Source organism: Helianthus annuus, chromosome 3 (genome assembly GCF_002127325.2).
Source record: "Helianthus annuus cultivar XRQ/B chromosome 3, HanXRQr2.0-SUNRISE, whole genome shotgun sequence".
Classification (NCBI taxonomy): domain Eukaryota; kingdom Viridiplantae; phylum Streptophyta; class Magnoliopsida; order Asterales; family Asteraceae; genus Helianthus; species Helianthus annuus.
This window is the reverse complement of record NC_035435.2, coordinates 12,706,276-12,719,890: the sequence shown is the minus strand read 5'-3', so window position 1 is coordinate 12,719,890 and position 13,615 is coordinate 12,706,276.

Below are 13,615 nucleotides of genomic sequence, written 5' to 3'. Positions count from 1 at the left end.
TCAGGTAAACCCATTAATTTATAAAAAATTACCCGATGGGTATACCCGACCATAACCCGTCGGGTATCTATCTGGTAACTACTAATCGGATAAATTTAACATTATTATATTATAAAGATATATCAAATAACTGCAATTTATGTAAATAAAATATAAAAATGTATATACAAAATATACTAAAATGCATAGATAACAAAAATAGTCCGCCAATAATTGATAAAAAAATAAAGAAATTATATCGGGTATACAATCGAGTAAACGGGTACAGTTTATTAGGTAATTAGGTTAGGTAAACATGTATATCACAAAATCCCAAACCCGCGAAAAAAATAAAAAAACTAATCCCATATCCAATTACCTGTCCCAAATGTGTTGGGTTTCGAGTTTACCCGTCGAGCTCGGGTTTCCATCTCTATCCAGATCAGACTGTCATGATACATAGATGTAGAGACTAATGAATGATCCACCAAAGCAACACTTTTCAAGACATCGATATTATATAATACCAACTTTGGCTACTCCACATGCCACAAAGCGATAGAGAACATGCAAAGTGGTTATCAGCATAGCACTTAGAACCATGTAACTTATATAAATTGGGCTCTCTTGTTCATACAATTCTTGAAAAAAATATTGTTAACTCGGTTCAAACATAGGAGTCCACAATGTTATGGGCGAAATTCTGAGCCCATATCCTGACGATATATCTTGATTTTTATGTTGCTTATCTTTGATCAGGATACCGAACCAGGATATTGGTAACATCCTGCGGGAATATCTTGGTCATGACTAACGATTTGCTTGTAGACTTTGGCTGCAGGTGATTAATGCATGCTAATTCACCAGAGACACATTAAAACACATGTGGAATGGGTCTTATAACGGTCATAATTAAAGAAAGGCATATTCTGCGAGAGTTTCAGATGCTAATTAATGCTAATTAGTGCTAATTAGTGCTAATTAATGCAAATTAATGCTGTAACGGTTATGTGAGATGAAGACCCGGATTTATAGTTAATATACACGCGGAAAACAAGTTGAAACAGCCCTCCAACGTTCAGAACAACATATTCTCAGGATCCCAACATTAATGGAGAGTTAATTAGGGTTTGCTTATACTTGTATACTATAAATATGGACTGCCAGATCGTAGGACACACTCACTTTCGAGCTCTCATACTCGTACACTCTCATTTCTAGCTCAAAACACACTTTAACACTCACAAATCACAATCTTTGTAACACTTAGTAGCGATCTGGGCATTATCCTGCACTGTATCCTAGTTATTCAAGCAATAAGATGAACAAGGCAGCCGACGATTGTCAGCTCCCGAGGTTTTATGCCGGAGATCTAGATTGATCAAGGGCTTTACTCGTATACCCTGCGTCCACCTTTTACTTTCCCGCTCATTGTTTGATTATTGATACAGTCTGATATCCTCGGGCTATATCCTGAATTTTCATACACAATTAACTTAGCATATCTTTTACAAATACCCTTAGCACACTACCTCACAAATTAAGTTTGATCACTTAATTGGTTCGGTAATTTTTTATCAAAACAATTTGGCGCCCACCGTGGGGCAAGTGGTGCTATTTCTACTAAAAGCTTTGTTAAAATCATTACTTGGCTTTTTATTTTCAAAAACTTTTTACACAACTGTATTCAGTGGCTTCAAAATCAAACATGAGCTCCTCCTCAATGCCTGCTACAACCTCTTCTACAACTGGTTCGGTGCTTCCTCCTCCTCCACAAGTTCAAGCTCCTCTAAAGAGAAATGAAAGCCAAATATCCCGAGACACTCCTCTCGCTCAGAATGTCAACAGATCTGGTGTTCCAGGGAGAACTCCTGTTATGGTTTCTAATGATGAAATTTTAACTTTGTTTGGTAATATACAGGATCAGATGAAGTAACATCAGGAAACTAACTAGATGATAATGAGAGAGATACAACTCTTGAAGTCCAACTCCAAGAGACCTGCTGAGGATACTGTCACCCCTTTGCAGCCCAGGACGCTGAACTTTAGTTCAACAGTATATACTGAGGATAATCAGGGCAATAACATACGGAGTCTTTCTCAGAGCAATATTCTGGAGATACCCTTAATGGCTATGATGCCGACTGTGAGGGATCCAGGATATGCTCCAGGATACGCTCCAGGATATGGCCAGAATCACCAAACTAGTAACTTGTCTGTTAACACCAGTATCCCTGTTACTAATAATCTTGGATCATTGCAGGATGCAGGTGTGACATCAGCGATAACCAGAGAGCTTCAAAAGTTGGAGGATATGATATCAAGTGTGCCTGGGATAGTGCAGCCTATACCAGAAGTATCCCGGGATAGTCACAACATATCCCGCTTTGCTCACTCCATTTGTGATGCAGAAATCCCAAAGAGATTCCATACTCCCAACATGAAGCTGTATGATGGGGCGACGGATCCTGAGAAGCATATTGCCCAGTATAGGGAGAGGATGGAGATTAACCCTATCCTGTCGAATCTTAAAGAAGCATGCTTGTGCAAGGGTTTCGGTTCTACCCTAACAGGATCAGCCTTGGAATGGCTTCTAAATGTTCCACCTCATTCAATTACATTGTTTGCTCATTTAGTTAATTTGTTTAACAGTCAATTTTCTTGCAGTAGAAGCTTTGAAAACACTAACAAGTGACCTCTACAGGATAACACAGGGACCTCAAGAATCCCTAAGGGATTATGTGAACAAATTCAGCAGGGAATCCTTGGATATCCCACACCTTAATGTTGCTACAACAGTCCAAGCATTCAAGATGGCACTACAAAGGGATTCCCAGTTTTATCAGGATCTTGTGATGAATCCTTGCAGGAACTTGGACGAAGCTCGAAACAGGTCTTTGAGATATATCAGGCTTGAAGATGATAAGAAAATGCAAGAGAGGATGAATGCATCCTCAACATATGAGTCAACAAACAGGAAATCAGAATCTTTATATAAACTGTTTTGGTCAAAAATTACCGAAGCAATTAAGTGAAAAAATTAGTTAAATGAGGTAGTGTGCTAGAAATGTGTGTTGAAAATATGCTAGTTAAGTTTATTTGCAAAAATAGTTTCAGGATACGGCTCAGGATATAAAGTTGTATCTATGATCAAACAATGAGCATAAATGTAAAGGGTGACACAGGATGTACGAGGAAAGCCCTTGATCAATCTAGATCGCCGACATAAAACCTTGGGAGCTGACAATCGCAGCTGCCTTGTTCTTCTATTACTTCAAATATCAGGATACAATGTAGGATATGATGCGGATCAACTAGGTGTTACAATGTATTTTGAGTACAAGTGTTTGTGTGTAGTGATTGCCTGTAGTTAGAGAGCAAAGTGTGCGAAAGAGAGTGTGTGACTTAATCTGATCCGATCAATCTATTTATACTAAAAAGAAAGCAACCAATTATCCTACTATTCCGGGATCCGGCGAATATTCCACATGTGAACGTTGTAGTCCACATCTTCCGGCTTCAACGTCTCTTATCTAACTGGTTTGCCCGAGTCTCAAGGAGAAGAAGTCTACTTGAACGTTGGAACTTACACCCTTCAATCTGCACATGGTTAAATCAGTTATTACCAGGATATCGCGTCAGGATGTTACCAATATCCTGATTCGGTATCCTGATCACAAATAAACAATCAAAGCCAGAATATTAGTCAGGATATATGTTCAGAAAATGACCCATAACATAAACCTTACCGCTCTAGGCCGTATGATAAAAATGACAACAAGAGAGTAAACGCTATCAAAGATGAGGATGGAGAAGAATATCCTAAGTTATCAGAATATTATTTCTCGGTTATATCCCTGAACTAATGTATGCCATGCAGGATTTAGGAGATAAAGCAAGATGGCTAAGGAAGAATTAACAGAAGGCTGATTGGAAGGATAAGTCCAAATGGTGTGCCTTCCACGAAGACTTTGGGCATATAACTGAGGATTGCATAGCCTTAAGGAAGGAGATAAACTACTTGCTAAGCAAAGGCTACTTGAAAGATCTTCTTGGCAGGAAGAAGAATAAGGTTCAGGATACTGACAAGGATCCTGAACGAGCAGCATCACCTCCACCAGATGCCAAGATAATCAATTTCATATCCGGAGGCTCCGATATATGCGGAACCTCTTATTCTGCAGCTAAAAGGCATGCCAAGGAGGCTAAGTCAGAAAGAGGAGACAAACCAACAAAGATGACAACGCTTACAAATGACAAATTGACAACATTCGACAGTGACGACCGGAATAACATCCAGGATCCTCACCATGATGGTCTGGTGCCTACGATTTTGATACCCTTTTTTTTCTTTTCTTTTTTTTTAATAAAAGGATCCCAAGTTTCAACTAAATCCCAAATGGTCCCTCTACTTTACTAAAAATTTAACTTAGCTACTAACTTATTTACCTTAAAGACTTTCTTTAAAACCCAACAAAACTAACCGGGTTATATTATGAAATTAATAATTTTAATTGAAATATTAATTAAATTAATTAAACAGGTAAATAAATAAATAGCTAAATCGATAAATTGATTAAATTAAAGAATAATTCCTTCAACGGTTATTTATTTCACAAAAATTTCTGAGGTTCAAAGGTTAGGATCCGGATTTCAAAACGGGCCGGATTTCTAGATATCTGTTTTTGGCGGATGTTACAAAGTGTTTAACATGCTTACAAGTTAAGGCCGAACACAAGAAACATGTAGAGAATATTCAACTGCTTAACATACCTAAATGGAAGTGGGAACCCATTATCATGGATTTCATAACTAAGCTACCTAAATAGCTATGGGTCATGACACTGTTTGAGTATTTGTGGACTGGTTGACGAAGAGTGCGCATTTCCTACTAATCCAAGAGACTTATACATCAGAAAAGTTAGAAAGAACTGTTCATTAAAGAGATTGTCGCACAACAAGGGGTAATGGTGTCCATCGCCTTGGATCGAGATACGTAGTTTACTTCTAAGTTTTGGAAACAATTTATTGAGGAAATGGGGACAAGACTACATATCAGTACCACATATCATCCTTAGACGGATGGCCAGTCCAAGAGGACCATCCAATCGCTTAAAGATATGACCCGCACATGTATTATTGACTTTGGAGGGAGTTGGGATAACCATCTACCGCTAACCTAGTTTTCCTACAACAAAAGTTCTCATGCAAGCATTGTTATGCCACCATACAAAATGTTATATGGAAGACGATGTAGAACACCCATCTGTTGGGGTGGGATTGAACAGAAAGAATTGGGAAGTTTGGAAGTCGTTGCGGCTACGACCGAAAAGCTTGATAAGATCAAGGCATACATGAAAGCAGCCAAGGATAGGCAAATATCTTATCCGGACAAAAGACATTAACCTATCAAGTTTGAGGTCGGGGATAAAGTTATATGGAGGTTTTTCCATGGAAAGGAATCATTAGATTTTGTGAGGAAAGGAATCAAGGTCGTTGCTCAAATTAGAGCGATGGCTTATAGACTAGAATTGCCTGATGAGTTGAGTGGCATCCACCCAATTTTCCAAGTATCACATTTAAGGAAATGCTTAGCCGATGAATCAGCGCACCTACTATTTGATGATATAGATGTGGATGAAAAGCTTAACTATATTAAAGAACCTATTGCGATCGTGGACAAGCAAGATAAACGACTGAGAAATAAAATTGTACCATAAGTAAGGGTCTAGTGGAAGCTCCGTAATGGCTTGGAGCCCACCTGTCACTCCCTGATTTTTCGGTGGGCACGAACTTGGGGTTTATGCGTGACGATTGATACCAGTTATCAATTTGGCAGCCGGAGATGGAATTAAAGTAAAGCATATGCGGTGTCTAGTGCTCGAATAGGTCTAAGACAAGTCCATTATGCCAAAATATATTTCATAATGTTGTAACATCAGTTTCAAAGTCAGATTACAAGTTTCATTGGTTTTAAAACCATTTTTATGCCATAAGGGCATTTTTGGCATTTTAAAGTATATTATGTGGACTTGTCAATAAACCTATCAAATGACATGACCAGAAGGTTTAACCTTAGAGTGTTATTCCCTACAATAATACGGTCATATAACAGCCCTTAATCAGGCTCTAAACTTGACCAAACGGGTCAGAATCAAAAGTCAAAGCATAAGTTAAATTGTTTGACTTTCGACTACTAAATGAGCTCTAAATAGGAAATAACGAGTGGATATGACTAAACATGTCCTAATATGTTATGTAAACTGTTATAATGTCAAAACTTTGGGTTTTGATACTTAGAAGTTCATTTATCGTAATTTTTAAAATATGTGTTTTTTACTTTTTATTTTAAATAAATTGACTCGCCATTTCGCCTACTTAACGTGATTATCAGAGGGTGTAATCATAAGAGATTGACACCTTTATTATTACGATCACTTTCAAAGTTCGTTTCGAACTTTGACTTAACCGAAATGGTCAGAATCGAAAGTCAAAGCAAAAGTCAATTAGCTTGACTTTCGGCTAATAACTAGCGTAATAAGGAAAAGAGACTGATATAGAACACTTACAGGTGTTCAAGGGAAGTTTATAACTTCAGAGAGGATGCCTCTATAGATCAAAAGCAACTCCAAGAGATTTAGAGAGTAAAAAGTGAAGGTGTAAATTGAAATGGTGCTTGAACACCTCTATTTATACTTGAACAAGGATCACAAGGTGAAGCCAAGTGTCCCTGGAGCTTTGAGGTGTTGATTAGTGACATACCAGGTTTAGGAAGAAGGATAAATATGGCAAATTCGCGAGCTTGGTGGCTGGAACAATAGGCTGTAGCTGCCAACTCAAACTTACTATCAGCGACCCCTTTACGGAGCGTAATGGGTGGCTTACGGTCCGTAAGGACCCCTAGCACGTCCACTGATTTAAGCATTGTTACCTACCGTAAGGGTTATGGCTTACGGTCTATAAGAGACCGTCAGAAGTTGAATTTTTGGCATTTTATTACATTGATCCCTCAATTTATATCATCTTCCAATTTTCAATAAAATTGTCCCTCTCCTCCAAAAATCTGGAATATTTGAGAGTTCCTGGACACGTGTTGCCATATTATTTGATATGATTTTCTGAGGTGTTACACCACCTGAGACTCGGAAAGCGAAATGAAAGAATTCTACCCATGGTTATTTGAGGTATTACAGGTTTCAGGGACGAAACATCACATAAGGAGGATAGACTTGTAGTATCCTGAAAATTTGGTATTTTATTTAATGTGTTTAGATGATAAATAAAGTGGGTTTAAGTTATCGAAAGGATTAGGCCCAAATTAGAAAGTCTAGGATGGGCCATGGGCCTTTAATCTTTACTATTAAAAGAAAGATATGGAACCCTATTCCCAGTTTGGATCATCATTTGCTCAAGAGAAGTTAGAGAGAGAAAGTAAAGATCTAGAATCAAAGTCCAAGGAATTCGTGATTTGAGGCTTGGAATTTGTTTCTCATTACTTGGAGATCAACATAGCATCGATTTGGTTGAGAATACAGATAAGAATCGCTCCATATTTGATGTTTTGTGGGCTTTTGGGGTTTTAAGGTAAAACTTGGGTTTTCTTTATGGAATTGAAATGAATGTTTTGGACGTAAAAAAGTTGTGATTTAGGCTAAAAACATATTCGGTTGGTTAAAAGTGTTTAATGTGGCGACCATGGTGATGAATCTAGCAACTTCTCGTGAAACCTTTTTAAAACATCGTCCTAACAAACAAGGGGCACTTCTTCTAGGTGAAGAACCCAGAGTTGTTAAATAAGCAGACAAAAATGAATCGGAAACCAAAAAATATTAAAAAAAGACTTGAATATTTACGTTGCTTTAAGCCTCCAAAATAATTTAACTGTCGCTAAATAGAAGTAATATGATTTTAAATTCAAATTAATTTACCATTAGTTTTGGCTCCCACTATTCGCATATCTCTATATTTTATTCTCACATCTTTTTATGCATCTCTATATATATGTATAATACTGAGAAAAGGAATGTGTGAATATTAAGTAGTTTTATGAGGTTACCTCTCATTATTCATGTCGTTCTCATTGATACAATCTCTTAAGCAAACGTCACAATCAATTTTGAATTATTAATAAAAATTTATAAACAGACATAATTTTGGTATTCTAGAGTGTTGTTTTAAGGAATAAAATATTTAAAAAACATCTATTGGATGTTTAATTAAAATTAACAAAAGGTTAACTGCCCACTTGGTTCGGCTATCCAAACTGCTAAGCGACACTAATAAATATTTTAAGAAATATATATGAATTCAAATTACAACAAACATTTTTTGAATCGGGACTAAAATTAAATAAATTTTATAAAAGAAAGCTGAATGGCGGGTGATATCATATTCAAATTATGTGGTAATAACAAAGGGGGACAAGGCACTAGCGGTAGGGGTGTTCAAAAAAAATCCGAATCCGAAACCGAATCCGAAATATCCGAAATTTCGGATATCCGAAATTTCGGATATCCGAAATTTCGGATATCCGAAAATCGGATAATCCGAAATTTCGGATTCGGATGTGAGTTTTGGAAAATTTCGGATAATCGGATTATCTGATATCCGAACTATGAAATTATGTTATTTTTTAAATATTTAATGATGTATACTAGAAAACCCTTACATCTTCCTTTTCCACACCACGCCTCCACTTCACCACTTCCCCTCCATTAAACCTTCATGATCTAAAGCTTCAATCATAATCATCACACTCTTATTCAACCCTCTGCAAGTCTGCATCATAATAAACTCCACAGACCATCGCCTTCTACATTTGGAAGTCGGTGTATAGTTACATGACGCACCAACAACCAAATCTCTACTGAACACAGCCACCAAATCTCCTCACACAGTTGCTCATCTTCCTGATTTAAAGCCCTCTCTCGTTGCCGCTCCTCTTCCCCCGCTGCATCATCGCTGTCGTTGGGTTTGTGTCGTCGTCGTATTAGATCTAGATGTCACAAATACATTTGAATTTTTTAATGGATTAGATCCGTAATTAATTTGAATTTGTTGCCATTTTGTTTTTAACATTATTTTATTTCATTTAATTTGATTTCGTTGCAACAGATCTGTAACTAATTCGAATTTGTTGCCATTTTGTTTTTAAGATTATTTTATATCATTTGTTTTAATTTAATTTCGTTGCCATTTTGCATAATCAGAGGATATGAAACCTTTTTATAGATTATAGAAAAGATGAAGCATGTTTGTGTTTGAATACCGGAAACAATTTTTTTTGTTTTTCTTAATTCGGATATCCGTTTTATTATCCGAATCCGTATCCGAAATATCGGGTATCCAAAAATTCAGATACCCGATATTTCGGATACGGATTCGGATATTGAAATTCAGTATCCCAACTTTTCGGATATCCGATTTTCGGATATCCGAAAATCGGATAATCCGATCTTGAACACCCCTAACTAGCGGGTAACCCCTTCCGGGGTTCATTTTTGTGCCATAAATAGCCGTCAAGCAAGGCGGGTATGTTTTGTCATAAGGAGTACCTGCTATTAATTGTTGTTGTTCAAGGAGGGTGTAGATCATTGGGATGTGTGGGTTGGCTTTGATTCGTTAAGGGATATGACTATGGTTGCAAAAATCCTGACTAGGCACCGATTAATCCCCGATTAATCACCGATTAATCTCGATTAATTTTTGATTAATTACAATTAATCCCGGTTATATCCGATTAATCCCCGGTTAATCCCGATTAATCGCTAGTCCCTACCTCACCGACCGACTAGCGACTAGCGATTTCTATGACTTTATTAAAATTAAAAAAAATAGTTTATGGGAAAGGTAAGGCGCCATCGGTGTTTTGTTTTGTGACTAATGGGTGGTTTTTAAGATTTTTGAAATAGCGAGATTTGATTGTTTGGGGCAAGGGTATTATTATCCATGAGTTCCCCTTTCCCCGAAGACTGTGTGTTGTGGTGTCGTCAGCACCAGGCTTTACCCACGTGGCTGCCACGGTGGCTCGCGAACACCACAACGGTGTCAAACTATCAGTGGCGCGAACGAGCAGGCGTGAGTGTGGTGGCCTGGGCGAGTGGGTGTTTTGAGGCACTATTGGTGAAATTACCCAATAAACAACGTGATAAATAGACGTCTAGTAAACACCATGTATCACAATATTAGATAATAAATCCAGTCACTAGCTTAAGCATAACTTGTTAAGGGTAAAAGATTTGGTGATAACAATATGTGTAGTGTTTACCTACTCATTGGTTCAAATTAGTTGGTCAAACCCCACGAATATGTCATCATATTCAACTTTTAAGGCACTTCGTTTTTAACTACTATTGGATTGATTGTATTTGTGTCATCATTGATAAAGTCCTCCAATGAACCTTTGGAGTGTACAAAGATGTGATTATGTAAGCCAATGCCTTTGTTTATTTAAGACATATTAATTGCTTCCTTTAAATAGAAAAAGACATTCTTGTCGTTACTTCTTATTTTCTTAATTTGTATTAAAGTTACATCATGTTAAACTTATCTATAAAGTATTAAAGTATGAATTTGATGTTGATGCCTTTGGCCTGGTGACATCAAGAGTTTATTCAAATCAAAGTGATACGGGTTTGACTCTAATAAAACAAGCATTATGTTAGTTTTATGAGTTGATGTTAAAGGTGTGTTCGCCATTAAAAAATGTGTGAGATTTTATTTATATGAACTTTTAAAATGTGTTTGATTTTATTTATATGAACTTCAGAAAGAAATAAAAAAGCATATCGCATAATGAAAACCATATTAATATTAATATTTTAATATAAAGTTCATCATCTAACTATATGGTAACCTTGAAACTACATGATTAAGAGTTAAATGTTATTTTAGTCACAGTGGTTTGAGTTATTTTGTCAATTTAGTTCAAAGGTTTTATTTTTTACATGTGGGTTCAAAAAGGTTTCACAGTTACCATTTTAGTTCACTGAGTTAACTTCATCCATTTTTTCTGTTAAAGAGAAAGGCAATTCGGTCATTTATATGTAATTCTGTTAACTAGAAGGGCAACTCGGTCATATAAAATGACCGAATTGCCCTTCTCGTTAACAGAAAAAATGGATGAAGTTGACCCAGTGGACTAAAATGGTAACGGTAAAACATTTTTGGACTCACAAGCGAAAAATAAAACCTTTGGACTAAACTGTTAAAATGACCAAAACCACATGGAATAAAATAACATTTAACTCTTACATAAATTTTCATCATCTAACCATATAATAAATTACTTAATATACAGTTCATCATCTAACTATTAGTCTATAAGTGGAAATTTAATATTAAGTGTGATATAGGAAAATCAGTTTGAATAAACAACTATGAAATAATATTCAAAACTGTTTATTTTTCTTAAAATTAATTTAATAATTTAATAATGAGTTTAATACTAACACTCAAAAGTAACTATCTACAATTTGAAAACCCAATAATTAGAATTATCAGTTTGCCAAACACACCAAAACCCTCATTAGAAAAGTTCAACTGACTTTGAATTCAAGAATGATAGGTATACATAGCTATCAACCAACCATATGGGGACAACACATCAAGTGTCACAATCTTTGGGAATATGAAGTTGTTTTGTGAATACTTGAATACCAACAACAAAATTGTTAACTTGATTTTCAAATAGTTATCCAAAAATTCACACATCATTGTGCTATAATAATGTGTACTTTATGCAATAAAAATTGTACATTCATCCAGAAAGCCACACATATACAATGACATCCACATTTAAAACACACCAAAATACTCATTTCTTCTGGTCTGGTCTATTCGCACACGCTCTTGGTCTATTTAAACACCCCAAAGCGCCCCGCTATGGCCAAAGTGGGGCGCTTTGGTGTAAAGTCAACAGACAAGGTCTGACAGGTTCAGTCCTTGTCTGTTGACTTTACATCAAAGCGCCCCGCTTTGGCCTAAGCTGGGCGCTTTGGTTTTTTTTTTTTTCAAAACGCCCCGCTTTGGCCTAAGCTGGGCGCTTTGGTTTTTTTTTTTTTTTTTTACATTTTGGGCGTATTTTTGACCGGTGACTGGTCTACGTTTAAGTTCAAATTTACATTTTTGGTCCAAATTTTACAATATTTAATTTGTTTGTGCACATATATCTAAAGGTGAAGTCTCATCTCAATATTTAATTTGTTGAGGCATCTCACTGTCATGTACAACCCTTTCCAACTCTTTGACTAGTCACATCCGTGCTATAGTATACATTTAGCAGTTCTTGTGGGCTCCACAATGCCACTTGCCACAATGAAATATAGTATACATTAGGGTGTAGGGAGTGGTTAGACACTTGAAAGTGGTAAACTTCAAAATTAACCAATGAGAGTGTGCCACGTCATTCAGTCATAAGTGTTTAAACTATGGTAGCGTTTGGTATGAAGGAATAGATGGTGGAATGGAATGGATCATTCTGATGGAATAAAAAGAAACATGTTTGGTTATCATGTGGTAATGGAATAGAGCATTCCAAAGGAATGTAACTCTTTCCATATATAACAATTTCTATTCCTTGTCTTTTTTTGTCTATCAAATTGTACAAAGTAATGATTCATTTTATTATACGTAACCAAACATCATTCTATTCACGTATAAGTAACCAAACATCACAATGGAATGGAATGATCCATTTCATTCCATTGTCCATTCCATTACCTCGTTCATTCCATTCCCTCATTCATTCCATTACCACATACCAAACAGACCCTATGTTGAAAAGGGTTGGCAATGGTTAGACACTTGGTGAAGTGGTAAACTTTTTTTTAAAAAAAAGGTGTGATTGGTTAAAGATGGCATGGACCCCACTACCGACGGAGCTTAAATGAGTTCTTGTTAACATTTTTTGAAAAACAAAATTCATCTATAATGCCGACACGAAAAATTAATATGTTTGAAATATAACTGCTAGCTATATTTGACTAATATAGTAAGATGATAGCTAGATAGTAGAGGTGAGGGTCCATGAATGACACTACAAGAAATTTTGTCTGACAAGTCGACTTTTTTCGACGGCCTATCCCGACGACATTGTCAGGAAAATATTTTGTCGATGCTGAAGCTACTCTACCTTTTTAATGTATTAGATCCCAACATTATTTAGTGAAATCTTCTAGTTTATATAATGGTTAAGTGCTTTTAGTGGCGAAGCTTGAGATTTCTAACTGGGGGGCGGAAGTCACCGTACCTAAAATTTCTATAAAACTAGGGGGTCGGAAACGTATATACCCAAAAATTTCTATACGAAATACATACTCTCCACTACTGAACGAAAAGTTAAATGTGTTTAATAATATTGACGTTAATTCTTTTACAATCCAAAAGTACGTTTGTGTTTGTTCAATATATGCGTTACATCACGTTAAAAACCGAATGTCACCGACACGACCCAATCAGATTCAATACGCACTTGTACGACCCAAAATGACAATATACATCATAATACTACAATTAATGAAAAAATACGTCATATACATGTACGGTAGGCGGCTGATACACATAAAACTACTCATAGGAGTACTTGTGTTTTCAAATCAAAATGATACGATATAATGGAATACGACATCACACGTAA